The 22,859-nt window shown below is 36.9% G+C and overlaps 2 long non-coding RNA genes across 2 annotated transcripts; one reads left to right on the top strand and one right to left on the bottom strand.

Moving 5' to 3' along the window:
* The first annotated feature begins 2,144 nt into the window (after positions 1–2,144).
* Positions 2,145–3,411, top strand: LOC112165227. The gene is made up of 2 exons (XR_002922722.2): positions 2,145–2,336; positions 2,968–3,411. It is a non-coding gene; the product is annotated as an uncharacterized LOC112165227 (long non-coding RNA).
* Positions 3,412–3,567: 156 nt separating this feature from the next.
* On the bottom strand, positions 3,568–5,416 carry LOC112165228. Its single transcript, XR_002922723.2, has 3 exons — positions 5,139–5,416; positions 4,828–5,007; positions 3,568–3,987 (listed from the first exon to the last, which is right to left on the bottom strand). It is a non-coding gene; the product is annotated as an uncharacterized LOC112165228 (long non-coding RNA).
* Positions 5,417–22,859: the final 17,443 nt, after the last annotated feature.

A 22,859-nucleotide genomic window follows, 5' to 3' on the forward strand; every position in this document is an offset into this window, starting at 1 on the left:
CTTTCAAAGAAAACCTAGGTTTTGAAAAACACAATGAGGTATTAATGCTAGTTCAGTCGAGAATCAAACAAGCGCGATTTAAGTTGGAGATGAGTGTTGGTTTGAGTTGGGATGTGCTGCAAGATGTTTACTTCTTTTCCCAAAGAAGTGACGATAGTTAATTGGTGGTTTGATGGAGGTTCCAATTATTGATATCTATAACTACCAGTTCTATCTTAGGGTATGAATGTAACTTCTCTAATTGGAGTAGTTTAAAGTAGGCCTTATTAAAAAGCCCGCGGATCAAGTGGGCCGATAGAGGCCCGCCGGCCCGACCCGTTAAAAATCCCTCAAAAACCCGGCCCGACCCGTAGGCCCGGCCTGCCAAAAGCCAGCTAGGCCCGGCCCGTAAAAGCCCGTAAACTATTATATATGTGTGTTATATACTTTTATATATATATATATATATATATATATTTATAAACACACATATCTATATAAGTATATATATTTATAAACAGACACACACATGAAACACACACACATATATATATATATATATGTATATATCTATATAAGTATATATATTTATAAACACACACACACATGACACATATATGTGTGTGTGTGTGTGTGTGTTTATATATATATATATATATACATATCTATATAAGTATATATATTTATAAACACACACACACATGATATATATATGTGTGTGTGTTTATATATATATATATATATACAGATTCTATCCAGAGCGGAGCTCCGCTTTGAAATTAACGTGTGAAGTTCGAGTTTTGGGTCACTTTTCGGTCGTACATCCACATCTCGACCATTCAGTTTTTAGGTACTAGTGTATAGATCGTCTCTGCAAATTTTCAGCCAAATTGATGATCGTTAAGGTATCTAACTCACTTAAACTAATGGACGGACTGAATCTGTCAACCTGAACCGTACTAGCTTTAAGGCAATTATCAATGCCTTAACGATCATCATTTTGGCTGAAAATTTACAGAGACGATCTATACACTAGTACCTAAAAACTGAACGGTCGAGATGTGGATATGCGACCGAAAAGTGACCCAAAACTCGAACTTCACACGTTAATTTTCAAAGCGGAGCTCCGCTCTGGATTGGATCTGTATATATATATATATATATATATATATATATATATATATATATATATATACGACCGCGTTCTGAAGAGGACGTCCGCACTTTCGTTAAAGTGCGGACGGCGCTGCTGCAGCTCGGCTCGGGGTGCGACGGAGCGGCGGAGCTTGCCGGACGGACGCCACGGGTCAGACGGACGGGTCTGCAGTCGGTGGAGTCGCCGGCGACGTGGTTGCAGCCTTGCCCAGAAACCTGCAGTTGCAGGTGAGCTCGCTGCCCAGAAACCTGCAACTTCAACCTCCTCCGACCTCGAACGCTGCCCAGAACCGTCCGCCAAGCCTCCGGCCTCCGTCCGCCAAGCCCCGAGCCGCCGGCCAAGCCTGGAACTCCGCCGCTGCGTCGCCGTCCGCATTTTAGCCAAGTGCGGACGTCCGCTTCAGAACCCGCCCGTATATATATATATATATATATATATATATATATATATACAGATCCGATCCAGAGCGGAGCTCCGCTTTGAAAATTAATGTGTGAAGTTCGAGTTTTGGGTCACTTTTCGGTCGCATATCCACATCTCGACCGTTCAGTTTTTAGGTACTAGTGTATAGATCGTCTCTGCAAATTTTCAGCCAAAATGATGATCGTTAAGACATTGATAACTGCCTTAAAGCTAGTACGGTTCAGGTTGACAGATTCAGTCCGTCCATTGGTTTAAGCGAGTTAGATACCTTAACGATCATCAGTTTGGTTGAAAATTTGCAGAGATGATCTATACACTAGTACCTAAAAACTGAACGGTCGAGATGTGGATATGCGACCGAAAAGTGACCCAAAACTCGAACTTCACACGTTAATTCCAAAGCGGAGCTCCGCTCTGGATCGGATCTGTATATATATATATATATATATATATATATATATATATATATATCCCTTCTACTAAGGGATCCCTTTTTTGGGTCAATTTGAGGGATAACACGGACAGCCGTTGGATCTGTTTTAATGAGCTTGGACGGGTGAGATCAAATCAAGATTTTGACCCCTCTCTGCCCCAATTCGGGATCTCAATTCTCAAACCCTTTCTAACCCCAATTCGCGAGCTCCCCAGGTTCTCTGGCGAGTATGAATGCTCAGAGAATTCACTCAATTCGCATCTAATACACGTCTACCCAATTCGCGAGCTCCCCAATTCCTTCTGCCTATCTGGCGAGTATGAACGCTCAGAGACCTCAAATCAGGTATTTCTTTTCAATTTTGTGTACAAGAGAGCTCTGTTCTGAAGCTTGTTTGATGCCTAATTCTATGGTTTTATCCGTATTTGTTATTGGATTGTTCTAATTTATCTCATCTACTTCTTTGGGTTGTTCACTGTTTATGTTTGATTATCTTTTTGGAAAGAATTATACTTTTGGAGTTTATATGGGAATTTGATTTGATTAATATGGAGGACCTGAAAGTTGTAAATTCTTTCAACTCTTTGGCTCCTGTCTTGGGTCAAATTCTATGCTATCAGCGTAATGTGGGGAAAAAGCCTTCTAAAATTTTGATTACTTGCACTCGGAGTCTTTGTAGAAATGAAGAATTTGAAACAGGACTCTTCATTGCATAGATTTTTTATTTATTGATTAAAGATATAAGCAAGGAACAAAAAGGAGATGAACTAACTAAGCCTAGATCCTATCATCATATAAAGTAAGTGACTGCTTTTCAGTTTTGCTGTATGTGTTTAGTTTAATGGCTTTGCATTCATTCATTTAAAAAAGGGTGAGAACTAATGGTCATTGCTCTCACGGCACTATTGTCAGCCTTGTTATTTTAAGGATGAGATTTGTGGGATTTTGTTATTGATATTATCAATATCTGTTACAGATTACATAGTTCTCAGAGGAGCTGAAGATATGGCAGCTAATGGAAAATGAAACTAATGTGTCACTACATATATGTTATTTTGCACTTTTAGATCTGCTGATGTTGATACAAATGAAAATTTTAGTGGAGATGGCATAGTATGAAGGCTTGAAGTTTATCACTGTGGATCGTCCTTTTGCTGAGAAGCGCTATTGAAAATTTGTCTGCAAAGCCCCTTTTCAATGGATTGGTTGTCTGCAAAGCACTATTGAAATTTGGCTTCCCTTAGATACTGCCAATGATACTCTCTTTTCCAATCTGCTTAGGTTAACTTTTTAGTCTTGGTTTTTATTCAAGACTGGTGTTGCCTAGTATGGCTGAGACATGTAGCTTGTTACTAGTGCTTCTGGTAAACTGTACTATCTACCAATTTAAATGCAGTTTGATATGAAGTTTAATCAAGTATGGATCATGTGTTGTTAATTTGATACAACATGGCATGGGAATTGATTGTTATTAATCTGGAGTTAAGAGTCCGATTGACAAGAGTAATTTGCTTCTGCCTATGTTTGTGCCTGTTTATAATTAGAGCTCTTTCTTTCAACTTGTTTCTTTTTATCATTTATAATCTGTCAATAAAATTTGATTATGCATTCTCATAAGTTTTTATAATACATACACTAGTTCAGAACATTACTTTACAATCTCAAATAGATAGTAACATTTGATAATGAGCATCAATGGCCATTCTGAGGCCAACAAGAGACTATCATTGCACAATAAAGAAACATGACTTGTTATTTATACAACAAAAAGGAAAAATGATAGTGATAACAGCAATGGTAAGGGCTGTCACAGCTTGATCACCAAGCTAGAGTCATGTTCCTTCGGCCTGGCTTCACCATCCTCTTGAGCAGGCATCCAACATACCCCTCCTCATTGCTCAACATATCATAAATTGTATTTATTATCAAGGTTGGTCATCTTGTCATAAGCTGGTGTCTCAAAAGTTGGTCATCTTTGAAAAAGCCTGCCCCATAACTTGAATATATAAAAATTGAAAAAGGAAAATCAGTGGTAGTGCATCAACAATGAATTCCCATGCAATTAATGGTGTATAATCAGAATTTTAATCTACAATATATAAGACTATATTGACTAGATACCATAAGTAACCTCAAAAAAGAGAATTGAAACAAACTACAGCAACATGATGAAACAAATACCTTCAAGTTCTTATATACGAATACCTTCAACATGATGGAAATCTCCAATTGCAACAACAGATTTTCTTTCTTTCTAACTTTGATTAGAAATAAAGCATTTTTTTCTCCCATACACATTTTAACTTTTTGCAAATACATAGATCATTCTTTCCAAAAGTTGCATTAAAGTGAGAAGTTAACTTTCTTATGGCAGAGATATAAGAACAAACATTATTCACAAAACCCATTTCCAAGACACATGATCATGTAGTCTTAGATGTTAAACGAACCAAAGACTTAATTGTCAAAAATATGGTATTAGAAATTCCCCATCATTAGCTCAGGTAAGAACCAAAGGAGGATTACTTTTACCAGGGTTTAGTGCAATAGGAAAAATAGGAGTGAATGTAAACAACTTTGGAACACTAGAAAACAAAAGAGACATCGGTGGAAATGGCAGCTTAGGGGGAAAGAAAATGCTTCGCAATAGAAAGAAACAAGCAAAGTCGAAAAACACTTGCATGCCAAAGAATACACACACAGAAAAAGTAATTACATAAATTGAAGCTACACAAAATAATAATCCTAGTGAAAGATTTCTAACAGGGTTTCACTTTATCTTATATATAGCTCACATGATTAACTATCTTTCACTCATATAAACTATAATGAATACCTTTGTCTTTGTTGCAAGACGATATATCTCAGGAACATCAGACTGCTTGTGGTGTTTGGGGTATGCAACTTGCCCGTACAAATCATGGTCGTCAATAAGCTTGAGAACTGAAAGAAGAACAGAAGCACTTGTGCTGGACACGTCGTCATCAATTCCATCTCAATTACCCATAATTAATATCTGCACAGTAGAGAGAACAAGGAAAAGGTCAAGTAATGGAATCAGCAAAAAGCCAATTAAACTAGTCAGATAAATCGCAGATATATTATACATGAAGAAGATACCACAAGAATTCTAACATACAAGATTACCTGCATTGGGCAAGAATCATATTCTTTCGGCGATTGGTAAAGAAACGCAGAGAGGACTATTTCTGCAATTGCTGCAATTGAATTGAAATCTGAGGCAAATAACTTTCCCTAAAAAAAATCATCTACTCACTACAAAGAGAAAACCCACCTAATTTCTAGAGAATTTGAAGAAATAGACGTGTATTAGATGCGAATTGAGTGAATTCTCTGAGCGTTCATACTCGCCAGAGAAGGAGGGGTCAAAATCCCGAATTGGGGTTAGAAAGGGTTTGAGAATTGAGATCCCGAATTGGGGTCAGGGAGGGGTCAAAATCTTGATTTGATGTCAGCCGTCCAAGCTCATTAAAACAGATCCAACGGCTGTCCGTGTTATCCCTCAAATTGACAAAAAAAAGGGATCCCTTAGTAGAAGGGCCCTGTATATATATATATATATATATATATATATATAAACACACACACACACATATATATATGTATATGACTATATATATGTGTATGTGTGTTTATATATGTGTGTGGAAGTTCTCATACTTCTATGTAGAATATGACAATATGTGCATATATATTCTAAATATCATGACGACGATTGACCAATTTGATCGGATTCGAAAATATGGTGAAATTGGCTAAATTTTTTATCACACTCATAATTTATTGTAATAATCTCATCCAACGGTTGGTTTTTTCATTTTCTTTGAATTGATAGGGGTTGCTCTTTGAAGTGTATAATATATAAATATAGGTTTATAAGAGTAACTAATTTTGACCTAGTTGATCGAATTCAAAACGAGAACCAAATTGGCTAGAATTTTTACAACCACCATAAAACATTACAATCTCTCCATCGAGCGGTTGGTTTCTCTAAATTCATTTTCCACTTCATGGTTGCTTTAGAATGAACCTCAACAATTTAAATGCAATGTACAAATCATATAACTTTAGGAGACAAATTAGTATAGGCCAACGTCTTTGTAATTAAAATTGAAATTTTTATCTTATGTACACGCACATCCATCGATGGAATATTTACAGACGTGATGTGAAAAAATAAGCACGTTTCGCGGTCGTCAAGCCATCGGTCAACCAAGAAGACATACAAGTGACGACGGTTGACTAATTTGATCGGATTCGAAAATATGGTGAAATTGGCTAAATTTTTTACCACACTCATAATTTATTGTAATAATGTCATCCAACGGTCCTTTTTTTGATTTTCTTTTAATTGATAGGGGTTGCTCTTTGGAGTGTATGATATATAGATATAGGTTTATAAGAGTAACTAAATTTGACCTAGTTGATCGAATTCGAAACGATAATCAAATTAGCTGAATTTTTTACAATCACCATAAAACATTACAATCTCGCAATCGAGCGGTTGATTTCTCTAAATTCATTTTCCACTTCATGGTTACTTTAGAATGAACCTCAACAATTTAAATGCAATATACAAGTCATACAACTTTAGGAGGCAAATTAATATAGGCCAACATCTTTGTAATTAAAATTGAAATTTTTATCTTATGTCCACGCACATCCATCGATGAAATATTTATAGACGTGATGTGAAAAAATAAGCACGTTTCGCGGTCGTCATGCCATCGGTCAACCAAGAAAACATACAAGTGACGACGGTTGACCAATTCGATCAGATTCGAAAATATGGTGAAATTGGCTAAATTTTTTACCACACTCATAATTTATTGTAATAATCTCATCCAACGGTCCATTTTTTCATTTTCTTTGAATTGATAGGGGTTGTTCTTTGGAGTGTATGATATATAGATATAGGTTTATAAGAGCAACTAAATTTGACCTAGTTGATCAAATTCGAAACGAGAATCAAATTAGCTGAATTTTTTACAATCACCATAAAACATTACAATCTCTCAATCGAGCGATTGATTTCTCTAAATTCATTTTCCACTTCATGGTGCTTTAGAATGAAACTCAATAATTTAAATGCAATATACAAGTCATACGACTTTAGGAGGCAAATTGATATAGGCCAACATCTTTGCAATTAAAATTGAAATTTTTATCTTATGTCCACAAACATCCATCGATGGAATATTTAAAGACATGATGTGAAAAAATAAGCACGTTTCGCGGTCGTCATGCCATCAGTCAACCAAGAAAACATACAAGTGACGACGGTTGACCAATTCAATCGGATTCAAAAATATGGTGAAATTGGCTAAATTTTTTACCACACTCATAATTTATTATAATAATCTCATCCAATGGTCGGTTTTCCCATTTTATTTAAGTTGATAGAGGTTTCTCTTTGGAGTGTATGATATTTAAATATAAGTTTATAAAAAATATTATCTTTAAAGATTTATTTGTAAATAAAGCCTGCAAGGCCATCCCCGAAAAAGCCCGCAAGGCTTAGCCTGGCCAGTCCTGAAAAAGCCCGCGAGGCCCGAATTAAATGGATGGGCTTGGATCTTTCAATTTACAATAAAACCCGGTCCGGCCCGGCCCGTTGATAAGGCCCAATTTAAAGCTTACAGAGCCATCTCATCACTGTGAACTTTTACACTAATAGAGTTTTTGCTTTTCTTACCATTTATAGAACTCATTTTTATTTAAAGGATTTTCATATCTTGATATTTAATATCTTGTGAAGATATCGACTAATTCTTCATGGATGGAATAATATTGATTCACTAATCAAGACACTACAACAAATCTGGGCATTAGTTACCAAATCTTAGTGACCAATCTGTAATTGGTCATTAATAGAATAGAATTAGTGACTAAAATTAGTCAGTGGTCACCAAAGTAGTTGGCGGCATAAATTTTCAGATTCCCGCCTAATCATTAATTATTATTATTATTTTTTTGACAACCTAATCATTAATTATTAGTGACCAAATGTATAATTAATAGTGACCAACTTGGGTCTGGCCACTACATGCTTTATTACATTTGAACAAATACGTTGTTGTTTTAGAGTTAGTGACCAATTTTTTTTTTTTTTGTAATAAATTTTCAAGCGGCAAACTTTTATAGCCCGATAAATTTCGCTGCACCCTTATTCTGAATTGAAAGCTCCATGATCGTGTTCTTCTCTTCGTCAGGTTGGGTAGTTTGAATCAACGACTCCATCGGTTATCGACTTCGACTCCGACTCATATCGACTTCTCCTCTGTTCCTATTGGCTTCTTCTTCTTCTCCAACGAATTACTTGATTGTAAGTATCTCTTTCATGATTGAGAGGCTTGTTGAACTGATTCCACTTCATGATTGAGCTATTTGGCTTTAGGTTTTGTTTATTTGGCAATCAAATTGATTTTGGGGTCTGAATAGAGAGGTTTCATGAAAAGTTTTGGTACTAGAATTAATTTTAGGGTTTTTAGTGTTTCGGTTTTGATTTTTCTGTAAGTACATTGGACTATCCCTATTCAACACATGACTTTCCCAAAGCCACAAGGAAATCAGAAAATGCAAAGCCTAGGAGAGTATCTCTTCTACTTGTTCGGAGGCTTAAAGAAAATCAAAGAAGTCTGCAAGATCGGATCATCAAGAGAAAATCAAGGAGGATCACTCTCACTGATCTTGAGTATAAGTGGTATTCATTTCATATCATGCTAGATGATTTAAATTGATATGCATGTCGATTAAATTGATTTGGTATACACATTTCCATTAAAGATTTTTGACATGCATGGCAGACAAATAGGAAGTGTTGATTTCAGTTTTAACATCTTTCCATATTTATCTTATTTGTTAATTAAGAAAAGATTTGATTGAGGGGGAGTTTTCCTCCTTTATAAAAGGCTTCGAAACTGAAGTTAGATGTTGGGGTTTTTTTTTTATGCATTTTGTTCAAATCAGTTTCTGAAAACTCTCTCTGTTTGTTTCATGTATTCTATTGCATAATCTCTCACATTCAAAATTCATTCTCAAGATCAGTGAGACGTTGAGATCAAGGAAGATTGGTTGATTGGCTCTTGTTGATAGAGTGATGATTAAGTAAAAGTTAGATCAGTTATAAATCAAGTTAGCATTTGTTGCTAAGTGAATGTATTTGTTATGAACAACACTACTTGTATACTGTAAACTCATTTGATTCATATTGGATTGATCTTTCGTGTTGGCTACGTTAAAAGCCACGCAGTGAAGTTTCCTCAGTGGAGAGGTTTACATTGCGTTAGCAATTTCTATGTCCTCCTTGATATAGTGATTTCATTGTTAAAGCAATTCTATTGATTATAGTACAATATTGTTCTGTTTGGTATTATCATTTGGCATCGGAGCAGGTTCTAGAATATTCTAGTAGATCGCAGGGACGATGGAACAATATCGAGATAGGGTTGGTGGTGGATCTGTTAATAGTCCTCCATGGTTTGATGGAGGATGTGAAAAGTACACTCAATGGAAAATATACATGAAATCATACTTGAATGCGCAAGATGAACATGTATGGAACATTGTGGAAAATGGCTGGAAGACACCTATAATTCCAGCTAAAGGTGAGGGCTCATCAGTCTCTATTCCGAAGCCACGGAAGGACTGGACTGATATGGAGGTACGCGATCTTCGAGCTGATTTCAAAGCAAAAAATAGCATTTTCATTGCTCTCTCTGAACGTGAAAAGCTGAGGATTAGTCACTGCGACACTGCAAAACAAGCTTGGGATCTGCTACAGACTACATATGAAGGGAACAAAAAGGTACGTGCACAAAACTACAAGGTCTGATCTATGAATTTGAAACTATGACCATGGGAGATGATGAAACTGTGGATGACTTTCATGGTAGAATTCTAAAGATTACAAGTCAATGTCGTAGTCTAGGTGCCCCTTATGATGAAGATAAGGTTGTCCAGAAAATTCTTAGAGCCTTACTCGAAAAGTTTCACTCTAAAGTCACTAGTTTTGAGGACTCTTTTGACATTGATGAATACCCTTTGGATGAACTCATTGGAAATCTAAAAACTTATGAACTAAGGCTAAAACTTGAAAAGAAATCAAAAGGTGTGGCCTTCAAAGCTGTGAAAGGGACGGAAGAGGAAGATGAATCACTTGATCTTGCTCTTTTGACTAAAGAGTTCAAAAAGTTCCTTAGAAATAAGTCCTCTTCTCAAAATTTCAATGCTCCCAAGAAAAATTTTGTTAACAATGATAACAACGTTAAAGGAAATTTTAGAGCAAATAAGTCTGGAAAAATAAAATGCTATGAATGTGGTGGTTATGGCCATATTTCTACTGATTGTGGTAACAGGAAGCATGGAAATAGCAACAACAAATCCCTTCTCTCAACATGGAGTGATGATGAACATCAAGAGGTCGAAAATGTAGCCTTCGTGTCATCTCTTTCACTCGAGTCTGAAAGTGATGAAGGATTCTCAGATGAAGAGACTACTGTCCGCTGCAAACAACTCTATAAAGCATCAAAAGCCACATTACTCAAAAATGCAGGTATGGAAGATGAAATTGCGATGCTGAAGGCTAAGAATGAGAAGTTGGAGCTTATGTGGAGGACTTCTCAAAACACTTGGCAACAAGAAAGAAACAAGCTCACAGACGAGCTACATAACTCACAGAGTGACAAAAGTCCCCAGACTTGGAAGATAGAATGTGCTGAACTGAAAAACAAAATCAAGAATCTTGAACTTGAGGTAACAGGACAACATGCTCTAAACTTAAACCTGCTAACTGAAAATGAATCATTGCAGGAAGAACTGAAGTCCACTCAAGAGAAGTTCACAAAGTTTGAGATAAGTTCTGGAACTGCATCTAGGTTATTCAGCTCTGGAAAAGCCCACCATGATACATTCGGACTTGGATATTCTGGAGAAAGTTCCAAAGGTACACGCTTTGTGAGAGAATCCAATCCAGAAGTGGAGAAAAGTGATCTAATCACGAAGGTCATCAAGGACACTATCACGAGGATTGACAAGGAACCAAAACCTTCTCAGGATGTCACTCAGGTAAGGATGAATCAGAGGATTCCAACTGATTATAACAGGTACTCAACTTTTAAGTATTTTATTCCTACATGTCATTACTGTGGTAAACTGGGACATATTAGACCTAGATGTAATGGAAGACATAAATCAATCCCATCGGGTGAGGAAGAGCTGTCTGTAAAATCTTTGCATTGTGAACTTAAAGAGCAGAAAGAGCTTATCAAAAAATTGGCTAACTTTATTACTAAGGCAAACATGCAAACTAGAGATAAACATGTCTGGATTAGAAAGAATTTGAATAATCATTCTAATCACACTGATTCTACTGACTCTATTAATGCTATCTGTCTCATGGCAAACGTAAGTACAGATAATCCTCCAACACATATTGAGGCAACCTGCTTGGTAGCACTCACTGCATTGGCAGATAAGCGAAAGGATTTAAGGTATGTGGACAGTGGCTGCTCCAGACACATGACTGGGGATAAAGCTTGGTTCACCTCGTTCGAAGATGAAAGCACTACTGGTTCAGTTACCTTTGGTGATGGAAGGAAAGCCAAAATTCTTACACGAGGAACAGTCAATACTCCTGGAATTCCTAATCTAAAAAATGTTTTGTATGTTGAGGGTTTAACTGCTAATCTAATAAGTGTCAGTCACTTGGCTGATGATTATGAGGATGTTTGGTTCAACAAGCAAAGATGTGTGGTCCTTGATAAAAAGGGTGAAAATATTATGGGAGGTAAGAGAACATTAGATAATTGTTATCGCATTCAATCTAATGAACCTCTAAATATACATGCTTGCTTGTCTGTGAGATATGCTGAAGAGACCTTCGAAATATGGCATAGAAGATTGAGACATGTAAACTATCAGGATCTACTCAAATTATCCACCAAGCAGTGTGTCAGAGGTTTGCCAGCACTAAGTGGTAAGACCGACAAGATATGTGGAGGATGCAAAATTGGAAAGCAAACTAGATCTCCTCATAAAACAATAAACTTTGCTACTACCACTAGAGTGTTGGAACTGCTGCATATGGACCTTATGGGACCAGCTCAAACAAAGAGCATTGGAGGTAAGAAATACATGCTTGTGATAGTTGATGACTTCTCCAGGTACACTTGGGTTAATTTCCTAAAAGACAAAACTGAAACCTTTGAATCATTTAAGGGCTTAAACCAGAGAATGATAATTGAAAAACAGTCCACAAATATGTGCTTGGTAAGAGTAAGGTCTGATAATGGAACTAAATTTAAAAATGCTGCTTTTGCTAACTACTTCCATGAGTTAGGTGTTTCCCATGAATTTTCAGCCCCTATCACTCCATAGCAAAATGGAATAGTTGAGCGCAAAAATAGAGTGCTGTTAGACATGGCAAGAGTAATGCTGCATTCTGCTGGTCTAAGCTCGAATTTCTGGGCTGAGGCAATCAGTACTGTATGTTACACCATCAATAGAGTCTTTTTGAGACCTGGAACTGACCAAACAGCTTATGAGCTGTGGAAAGGTAAGAAACCAAACATAGGCCACATTCGTGTGTTTGGAAGCCCTTGCTATATATTGAGAGATCGAGAGTAACTCGGAAAATTTGATGCACGAAGTGATGATGGTATCTTCCTTGGATATTCTATTAATAGTCGGGCATATAGAGTTTATAACAAACGAACTAGGATTGTTATGGAATCTATTAACGTGTCTATTGATGATTACATTAGACAGGAGGAAGCTTTTACAGATACATCATCTCCTCTCAGCTCAGAATCAGAAGACACATCAGCTACTGATGAACTAGAAGAGAATGCTGACAACATCTTCGAACCGGCTCCTCAAATGAAAAGAGGGTTCAAGCAAGTCCAAAAAGATCACTCTCGTCAAGATTTCATTGGAAAAATCTCAGATGGTCTCAAAACAAGAAGCCAAGCTGTTCCACAGGTAAGTGTAGATGAGGTAAGTCGAGGTAATGCTTTACTTTGTTTTATCACAGAAAATCAAATCACAATGAATGTCATATCTCAATGTGGGTTTGTTTCCCTAATTGAACCAAAGAATATCAAGGAAGCCCTACTAGATGATGATTGGATTAGTGCCATGCAGGAAGAATTAAATCAATTCACTAGGAATGATGTGTGGTACTTGGTACCAAGACCTAGAAACTGTAATGTAATAGGCACTAAGTGGATCTTCAGAAATAAAAGTGATGAAAAAGGGAATGTAATCAGAAACAAAGCTAGGTTAGTGGCACAAGGTTATTCACAGATTGAAGGTCTTGATTTTGATGAAACTTTTGCCCCTGTTGCAAGATTAGAATCAGTGAGATTACTTTTGTCTGTTGCCTGTCACCTAAGGTTCAAACTATTTCAAATGGATGTCAAAACTGCCTTTCTGAATGGGGTGTTGCAGGAAGAAGTCTATGCGGAACAACCTCAAGGTTTCAAAGATCCACATAATCTGAATCATGTTTATAGACTCAAGAAAGCCTTGTATGGTTTGAAGAAGGCTCCACGAGCCTGGTATGAAAGGCTTTCCACTCATCTGGTGGGAAAAGGGTACACAAGAAGATCAATTGATAAAACATTATTTGTAAAACATGTGAAAAATGATCTTATCATAGCTCAGGTGTATGTTGATGACATTGTCTTTGGCTCTACATCTAAATATCTTGTCAATGAATTTCAATCTGTCATGGAAAGTGAATTTGAAATGAGCATGTGTGGTGAGCTAACCTTTTTCCTTGGACTGCAAGTAAAGCAACTTGATGCAGGTATTTTTCTCTCTCAAACCAAATATGCTGAGAATCTCATCAAGAAATTTGGCCTTGAATCTAAGAAAGTGGTTAACAATCCCATGAGCACCACTACAAAGCTGAGCGAGGATCTAAATGGAAAATCAATCGATTCCACTCTCTATAGAAGCATGATTGGAAGCTTGCTGTATCTAACTGCCAGTCGACCTGATATTTCATACAGTGTGGGAGTGTGTGCTCAATTTCAAGCAAATCCCAAAGAATCACACTTGGAAGCTGTTAAAAGAATCATCCGATATATCTCAAGTACAATTAACTGTGGCATTTTCTATACCTTTGACACAAACATGGAAATTGCAGGGTATTCTGATGCTGACTGGGGAGGAAACTTAAAGGATAGAAAAAGCACTTCTGGAGGCTGTTTCTTCATCGGGAACAATCTTGTTGCTTGGCACAGCAAGAAACAAAATTGCATTTCTCTAGCTACTGCTGAAGCAGAATATGTAGCTGCTGGGAGCTGCTGCACTCAAATGCTCTGGATGAAACAAATGCTCAAGGATTATGGTATTCCTCAAGGTAAGTTGTCCATCTTTTGTGACAACACAAGTGCTATTAACATCACCAAAAATCCTGTTCAACACTCTAGAACTAAGCACATAGATCTTCTATATCATTTCATTCGGGATTTAGTTGAACAAGATTTACTTGAGTTAAGCTTTGTGCCCACTGAAAGTCAACTTGCTGATTTGTTCACTAAGCCACTTGACACTGCTAGGTTTGAGATGTTGAGAAATGCCCTAGGGATATGTTCTAAGCATTGAGGCACAAGAATGTCTATCCACTATTGATTGAGAAAATTGTGATCTTAGTATCCTCTGACCATTGTCACTAGTGAAATGCTCATATATTAAAATATGTATCTTTTATTGCCATGCCTTATTCTGGACATATAATTGTGTACTCATGTTTAGTCACTGAATCACGTAACTTTGCTATGCACTTCACTTATAACTTTATGTGGTGGCATGTCTCATGTTCCTTGTCAAGGGAGAATAGGTGAAGTAGAAGTCTTACTTAATATGCTCAGATGGTTCATTCTCTCTTCTCAAAGTAATCAGGTCCTTGTTGTGGTGAACTTTCAAGGATTTGTAAGAAATGAGAATGGATATATGTATCCCTTCACTCAAAGTCATCAAGTCTTGGTTGTGGTGAACTTTCCAAGGTTTGCAAGAAACGAGTTGGTAGGTGACTTTGGTACGAAAATTATGAAAATTCAAACAACAACTCGAGACCCTCTTCTTGGAGCATCCTTGTTATGCTTAGTACCCTAAGATCGTCTGGTCTGGGAGTTACTAAGACAGGTCTTGTTACATGAGTTAGTGTTTACAAAATAAAGAAGTCTATGACTCAACTAAACTAAGTATCTGGGACAATGTTTCCTACTTCTCCTAGAAGATCTCCTGAGCTCATTCTATGTGTGAAGTTCTTCCACTTCACTTCTTCTCTCTTTCACTGAACATGTTTCTAAGCCCCATGTACTGCTCATACTCACTTTCATCACCGGTTTACTCTTTCTTGTCTAAATATGAGTACCAATTCTAATTGTTGATGGAATACATCGTGGTTGATACCTTCACATATGTTCCTTTCATTAATTGATTAATGTTCCTTGGGTTTCAACTATGCTATATTTTCTCTTTTCGATATAACAACTGCATTCATTACCTTGATTCTAAACGAAGGAAACGATTGTGTGATATAATTGCTGATTCTAGACATTGGTCTGTCTCTTCGTTTCCTTCCTTTATTGCCATCTGGCTGCACTTAATTTCCTTACTGATTAAGCCTAAGTTGAGGGGGAGACGTTACTTGCATGCATGTATCTCAGTAACCTACATTGTCATAATTGCTCTTCTTGGAAACAATCTCTCCAAACGAAATGTCTCTTGATTCTCTCTAACCCTACTCGTTTGCTATATATAACCTATGATCTCTCTTTCAGATTTCACTCTAGTTTGTCTCAGTTTCTAGGGTTTTTCACATACTGTTTCTCTCACCATGGTTCGCACAAAGCAAACTACTCGTCTTGGTGGACATCGCCGCCTTCCTCTTGTTAAGGAGGGCCGTCAAGCCGCTGCCAGAGCCGGCATTCTTCATCCCGACATGCAACGTGTCCGCAGCCGGAGTCCTCCTCTTCGCTCATCTCCTTCTGGTGCACCTTCTCCTCCTCCTCCTCCTCCTGCCTCTCTGGACAGTCTTCGTGACTTGATTCTTGTGGCTGATTGGCGGATTGCATGCCTCACAAATGACATGGATGATATGCATTCTCTCCTCGTTCGCACTAACCACACTCTGACTAACCTCCTCAAAGAAGTCCGGAATATGCAGCGCCTCCCTCCTGGGTTTGACGCTCCTGGTCCATCAACTGACGTCAAGGACGAAGCCCCCCCCCCCCCCCCCCCCCCCCCCCCCCGGAGGACAGCACAGATTCCATGGACGAAGAGGAGTTTCTGGACAATGTCACCAAGCTTATGGAGGAGTTCGACGTGCCTTCCCATTCAAAGGGGGAGAAGTAAAGAATTTTTTTTATGTTATTTCTGTTTCTGCATTTTAATTTATGTTGGACAATATTTATTTTTGCTTTTGGGGTTGTAAGTGCATAAGCACAAACTATTTGGGATGCTTATTATTACTATATTATGTGAAATTTATTTTTGGCAACTTGGATCTGGAAAAGGATGGAAACTGATTCTTGATCCAAGAAGCACATTTTTGCTATCTGTTGTTATCTATACAATCTAACATGTAGGGGTTCGAATGTGAAAAAGTCATGTATTGAATGGGAATGCCCAAAGGAGGAGATTGTAAGTACATTGGACTATCCCTATTCAACACATGACTTTCCCAAAGCCACAAGGAAATCAGAAAATGCAAAGCCTAGGAGAGCATCTCTTCTACTTGTTCGGAGGCTTAAAGAAAATCAAAGAAGTCTGCAAGATCGGATCATCAAGAGAAAATCAAGGAGGATCACTCTCACTGATCTTGAGTATAAGTGGTATTCATTTCATATCATGCTAGATGATTTAAATTGATATGCATGTCGATTAAATTGATTTGGTATACACATTTCCATTAAAGATTTTTGACATGCATGGCAGATAAATAGGAAGTGTTGATTTCAGTTTTAACATCTTTCCATATTTATCTTATTTGTTAATTAAGAAAAGATTTGATTGAGGGGGAGTTTTCCTCCCTTATAAAAGACTTGGAAACTGAAGTTAGATGTTGGGGTTTTTTTTTTATGCATTTTGTCCAAATCAGTTTCTGAAAACTCTCTCTATTTGTTTCATGTATTCTATTGCATAATCTCTCACGTTCAAAATTCATTCTCAAGATCAGTGAGACGTTGAGATCAAGGAAGATTGGTTGATTGGCTCTTGTTGATAGAGTGATGATTAAGTAAAAGTTAGATCAGTTATAAATCAAGTTAGCATTTGTTGCTAAGTGAATGTGTTTGTTATGAACAACACTACTTGTATACTGTAAACTCATTTGATTCATATTGGATTGATCTTTCGTGTTGGCTACGTTAAAAGCCACGCAGTGAAGTTTCCTCAGTGGAGAGGTTTACACTGCGTTAGCAATTTCTGTGTCCTCCTTGATATAGTGATTTCATTGTTAAAGCAATTTTATTGATTATAGTACAATATTGTTCTGTTTGGTATTTTCATTTTTCTGAAGTGGTTTCAAAATGCTATGTACCTCTTATAAGATAACTATTGCTATTTGATATGTTTAAATATGAAAGAGTCTTTTGTGGAGAGACGGTGATTGTGGGAAGGTGAGTTGAATAGAGGAGGAAGGTGATGGTTTGGATGGGAGTTTAGTAGCTCTAAGTGGTGATTGGTTCGAAATGGGGTTTGGGTTTACTTGGAATCTGAAGGCTCTGTTGCCATGGACGTATGAAACTGAGGACTGCATTTTCTCTCTCTATTTGAGAGTTTGAGGATCTTGTTTTTGGTTCAGGTGTTACTCTTTTAAGTGAAGTGCCCGCCTTCTCAAACACCCCAGGCAAAATTAATAAGTTTAAATATTAATTTTGAAAACTATTGCTACTGTTTCTTTTGAAGTAAATGAGGAATCCTCAAATTTTAGTAGGTAGTTGGTTATTCTCTACTAAGAAAATGAAGGAAAACTGCCCTGTGTTTCCACTCTCAATCCTGATAATGCTTATAGGATTGGTTGGCTTGGCAAGGTGTTGGAAATGAATGACAGTAGACAAATTTTGTGGATCCCGGTTCTTTGCAGTTAGAAATTTGCTGCATTTCAACTATATTTATAGAAACTTTCATGTATCTCGAAATTGATTTTCTCTTTTTCTTTCCAGAGGGACCCTTGAACTCATGGAGAGTGAGCAACACAACTAAGTTGTAGTGACATGCTATAGTAGAGACATTGCTACACAGGTGACATGCTAACATGTTTATTTGGATTCTCATTTTCCTGGTTTAGTCTTGTTTGGCATAGAAAACCTCACAGACCTATTGAAATGTAAAATAAAGTGTGTTTCTAAGTTCATATCACCTAGTACACCATAACTGTTTGATTAAACTTACAGAAGCTAGCCATATCCCAACCTTGTGTGAAGTGATGTTCTGGAGCTAGATTTGTTTCTCTCTTTTTTTTACCGTAATATAATAAATACTGGGCATTTCTTTTAATTTGTCTCTGTTATGATATTATCTTGTTTAAGCTTCCATCAATATCTCAGTTCCATTGCCTACATGTTGTTGCAAAATCAAGATTGATAGGTTTTAGCGAAGTTGTTACATAGAAGATTTGTTTCTGGATATGACTGATGGATATTTTGCCATTGCTACCTTCAGATTGTGTTTTGCCCATGTGCTCTTGTTAATTAATCTAGACATACACAATATGTACAGGTGCAGCATTGAAAAAATTGGCAGATGAAAAGGGCATCAAGCAACGTACATATCATTGAAGGCTTTTGAACTTCTAGGAAGACTTGTATGTACTTCCTTTTATTTTGAAATGGCTATCAAGGATGGATATTGACATTTGTATATTTTGGATTTAGAAAGTTAGTATTTCAAGATGGAGGTTGATGTTTATTATTGGATTGATATAATCAACCCTTGTTAACCATCAGTTTTACAGTACATTTTCATATGGTGGTTTTGGAATATTGAAGGCTACTATTGAGTCGTTTATTGCATAAAGAATTGACAATTGTTCACATATTTGATTTGTAGTGACATTGAATGACCAGATTTGTTATAGTTAATAATGCCAATAGAACAACCAAGAATAATGTTACCAAATTACTAGTGACCTAGAAATATGGTCACTAGAACCATGCGAGGGCATGGCTTTAAATGAGCCGATTTTGTTATTTAGTGACTATTGGTAATAGAATTTAGTGATGAATATGTAGGCCACTAAAGACATGTTGAATTAGTGTCCATAAAATCGTGGTCACTAAAGACATTTTGATTTAATGACCATAAAATCTTGGTCACTAAAGACATTTACAATGTTGGTCACTGAATAGAATCAGTGAGGGACTTACAGTGACCACCCGAATTTGGTCACTAACCACATTTAGTGACCAAATTTCCTAGTTTTAGTGATCACTGTCATGGCCACTAATGCCCAGATTTGTTGTAGTGAGAATGGAATATGATTCTAGGTCAGTCTGCCAGACTAGCACAGACAGCACTTTCCATCTTTCTTATTTGGGTTATCCCGATCTATTCTTAATGTTTTCTTCAAAGCACATAATGCAGTATATTGGATAAGTACAAAATTTGTAAACCAAAAGACATTTCTCACACCTGTGATCAGTGGAAGAATCCATTGTACTTGAATTTTAAGAAAAAGGAACATAAGCCATTCATCCTAGGTCCATATGCAGCATTTTTATTCTTATAACACTATTATGAGCATCTGATCATGATATGGCTAAGTATATCTTCGAGGAGCCTTGCATTGCCTAATTGCTAGGAAGTTGTGGGTGCAACATTTTTGTTATTGGGTTCACTGATCGATGGCAGAGTTGGAATTGTTAATGGCTGGTTGGCATGGGTGACATGTGAGGAAAAATTTAAAGACAGTTAGAAAGGCTGGTGGCTGGAGAAAAACTGCAAACCTTTTGAAGGAATAGAAACCAATACTAAATGATTGCTCTACAGAATACCAATACTACTATTAGTGACAGGAATGCTTCCGTATTATCATTCAGTATTGAGAAATGCATATGGTAAAAGGAATAAATAAATAAAAAAAAAAAAAAAGTGACAAGCACAAAGTATGTAATTTGTACTTAAAAAGATAAGAGATGAGTTGCTGTTCAGCCTGAGATGTGAAGAGTGTACCTTACACCTTATAGCCTCAAATGAGCCATACATCACACCTGGATACAAAAACATAGCCAGATAAAACATCATTTGGGTTCGAGTTTTAAATTGATAACTGGTTCTTAGGCCAGCTGATTTATTTATCTAAAGCAATTTCCATCCTAGTTCTCATGTGTGAAGAAAAAAATAATCCTAGAAAATACTCATGACGGAAGAAGTGGTCCTAGAGTGAATAGATATATGCTTAGTTTGAAATCTAACTGGGTCTAGGTTTTCACTTGACACAAATGTTTTAAGCATTACATCACATTTCAAAACGGCATTATATGGATATTATCATGTTACAAAACAAAGTTTCTACCATAGTGGTCTTCTGACGAACCTCACTAAGAAAGGAGTGTACTTGTAGAAAACAAAGACTTGGTGACCGACATGAAAGAAACTAAGAAAGACATCTTCTCATCCTTGATGTTCTTAGCTTTATTATTATTATTACTAAATTTACCCCCTCTTGCTTGTTCCCTCACAGGTTTAGAATTCCTTCCCATATGATATAAGGATGTGTGCATCATTCAACCGTACAAGTAAAACCTAATTACTCAGAACCCAAACACAAAAATTGACTGCAAGAACAAGTCCAGTTTATCAAAAACTAAGGCAAATCGAAAACACTTAAAGAGTCTTGCAGAGAAATCCCTGAAAGGCGAAAAACATGGAAAGCAAACACAATTGAGGTGAGATATAGAGAGATTACATGCATGGGTTAATTCTATCCTCAACCTTTCTTCTTTACATCCAATTTTAATGGTTAGTTGATCAAAGAATTACTATTTTTGTGGGTTTTAAACTCGTATGTAGTTGAGTCCAAACTCCAAAGGGATAGCATATGAGGTCCAAGTCCAACTAAAGTTTGGGTTTTCCATGTACATTGTTTTGGACTCCATCCAAACGTACTTCTCAAATTTTTTTTTTTGAATAAGGGAAATTGTATATTCATCACAAGCCAGAATATGTTGTTACGTACCATTCCGCTGTCATTTAAAGTCATAGACATATAAGAAGTTAGTGGTAGTACCCACAAGTGGTACGTACATATAGTCATACTCATTATACATTCAAATACGTAGAGGTAGCGTAAACCCTCCTTTAGTACTACTCAGAGGCGCTAGAGATGCATAGAGTGCACACCGGTGTTTAGCTTCCTAAATACAAGGAATTTATTGTAATTAGACAAACTAAAAACATAAAAATTACTAGGGCAACAACCCACCCCAAATTACCAACCCACTAGGCCCAAGAGGATAAAAGCCCAGAGCCAAAGTAATGGGCCCAAGCTCGATCCCAATTCTCCACCTCCAGCACAAGTGCAACCTCACCGCAGCCATGATCGGCTGACCGCCGTCGCCCCACGCCATAAGATGGCGACCACACCGTCATGACTCCATCGCATCGAAGATGTCACCGCAGCCCTGTGCAATAGTCCAAATCTAACCGGAGTTGGAAGAAAACCAGCACATACGGAGTTGGAAGAACACCTTCCTGGTTACCGCCTTGCCGGTGCCGCTGCCATTTAGAGTAAGATTGGATCTGTAATTAAATCATTTATGATGCAAATGCATATAATTCTAAGAGAAAAAAAAAGAAAAGTGTTAAACATAAATTATAGGGAAATTAGTGATTATTGTAATATGAACTCCTCAATATATCTCTATCTTAGAGATGTTTAGAGAAACTGGTCGAGCAAAAAAACACACATTTTTTTCTTGCTCGAAAAAAAAAATAATAAAAAAAAAATTGTTGGAGACGTTTTAATCTAGAATTTGCATTCGATGTATGCGGACATGCGGTCTGCCTATTGAACTTTGAACTGGATGAAGTTATAGCATTCGGTGACTGCTTGCTAGCCCAACACTTTTTGTGATTGCCTATCAAATGCTTTAAGTTGGCATGTAAAACGTGGTATTCAACCCGACAATCTAGTAGTCAATTATTGAATAGTATGGTGAGAATTTGATAACCCAAATTAAGGGTTGGAGCAAGATGAGCAAGATGTTGAGACTTAAAAGAAAAATCAAGTCAAAAAGATTGGATAATTCATCCTATACAGGGAATCCATCACCCTGTGGTTTTCCTCTTTCAACCAAGTGCCAAGGAGATGACACGATCACAAAACAAACTTTTCCAGGAGGAGACAGTGAAGATGAAGCTGATAATGGAAAGCTTGGTTTCTATATCAGCATGGTTCTTGGGTTTGTCATAGGCTTTTGGGGTGTTTGTGGCACATTACTCCTAAAGAAGCGATGGAGGTATGCCTATTTTCAATTCTTTGACAACACCAAAGATAAAATAGCACTGGCAATTACTTTAAAGGACTAAATACTGTTTAGTCCTTGAACTTTTGCCCTAAAAACACTTCAGTCCTTGCCTTTCTAATTTCACAAGTTTAGTCCTTGTACTTCAAACTTTCGGACCAATAGGTCCTTTCCGTTACTTTCCTTTTAAAAACGCTATTAAATTGCTGACGTGGCAGTCATTTTGAGGCAAAATGTCTATCCTACCCTCACTTCCTTTTTTTTAATTATTTTTTTTCGAAATTTATTCTTTTTTTTTTTTTTTTTAATTTATTCTTTTTTTTCCTTTCTTTCTTTTTATCTCACCTCCTCTCTCTCTCTCCTCCAG

The sequence above is a fragment of the Rosa chinensis genome, chromosome 5, assembly GCF_002994745.2.
Source record: "Rosa chinensis cultivar Old Blush chromosome 5, RchiOBHm-V2, whole genome shotgun sequence".
Classification (NCBI taxonomy): domain Eukaryota; kingdom Viridiplantae; phylum Streptophyta; class Magnoliopsida; order Rosales; family Rosaceae; genus Rosa; species Rosa chinensis.